This window comes from Garra rufa, chromosome 13, assembly GCF_049309525.1.
Source record: "Garra rufa chromosome 13, GarRuf1.0, whole genome shotgun sequence".
NCBI classification, from domain to species: Eukaryota; Metazoa; Chordata; class Actinopteri; order Cypriniformes; family Cyprinidae; genus Garra; species Garra rufa.
In genome coordinates this window covers 20959488-20960841 of record NC_133373.1, presented here as the reverse complement: position 1 = coordinate 20960841, position 1354 = coordinate 20959488, and positions in this window count along the sequence as shown.

Sequence of the window (1354 nt, the reverse complement as noted above, 5' to 3'; positions counted from 1 at the left end):
CAGCAGCAACATTACTCCCCCTTAATTTATTTCATCTCCACCTCTATGATCCTGCTAGCCTTTCATCCTTCGCATTTTTCTCAACATTATCTGTCCAATTGACCTATTTCATCCTCAAACTCCTGACTCTAGCCACAAAGAAGTGATGAAAGAAAGGCAAAGACATAGACAGAGGGACAGAGAGACAAAGAGCGGTCGATTATTACAGGGGAGCAGGTTGTCTGTCTCAGTTTTGTCATCTGTTTGCTTGGTTCTGAACTGGCCCCTATCATGGCTCTGGTAATTAATATAGAATAGTTTGCCCTTTATCAGAATAAATGCACAGATAGCGCTAAAATACCTCACTAAAGAAGAAAAGTTTGTTGATCAGATGTTGCTCTTTCATAGCTCAGAAAATTCTGTAACACTTTAGTTTAGGGACCAGTTGTCACTATTAAGTAGTTGCTTATTAGTATGCATATTACTAGCATATTGGCTGTTTATTAGTACTTAAAAAGCACATATTAATGCCTATTTCTGCATCACCATATTTTAGATCCCTTAATCCTACACCATACCTCAACTTAACAATTACTAACTATATAACTATTAATAAGCAGCAAATTAGGAGTTTATTAAGGCATAGTTAATAATAAGTTATTAGTGAGAACAGGTCCCAAAACTAAAGTGTGACCCTAAATTGTTGTGTGTAAAGTAGTGAAAAAGAAACCATTTATGTTAGAGAGAGATGACAATGCAACATTCAAACCTCCTTTACTTTCTCTTACACTTCCTCTGCTTTCTCGCCCACAGATGCTTGTGAATGAAATGAAAATTGAAAAGACTGGAGAAAATGAAACAAGTGCAGGGGGAGGCTGTTCAGAAGAGGAATGAAACAGTGTATTTGAGTTTGCAATGCAGATAGAGAAAGAGTGTGAAAGTAATTCTTCCCTCTTGTCATAGATAATCTCCACCCCTTCACTCAATTGTCCCTCCCCCTCATGCTCACTGGCTCATTTCAGATATCTGGGTCACTCCCAGCCCTCCCCTGCTTATATTTCCCTCAAACAACCCAAACAGTCAGAACTCCGCTGCGGTGCTCTCTGTCTCTCCTTCTCCGTCCCTCCCTCTCTCTGCTACAGGTGTGAGGAGACCTACACCGGCCATTCACACGCGCTTGTCCCTCCTAGCTGTACCCAGAGCTCCACTTCATAGCATTGATAATATCACAATATACTGACCTGACATCATCTAGAGCATTACGCACATGTACACTTACACACCAACTTCTGTTGTGTCCTAAGACTCGTGGGCCCTGTCATCATCTGAATAGATGCTGTGTAAGTTTACATGAAGTGAAGTGACAAGGAAAGGC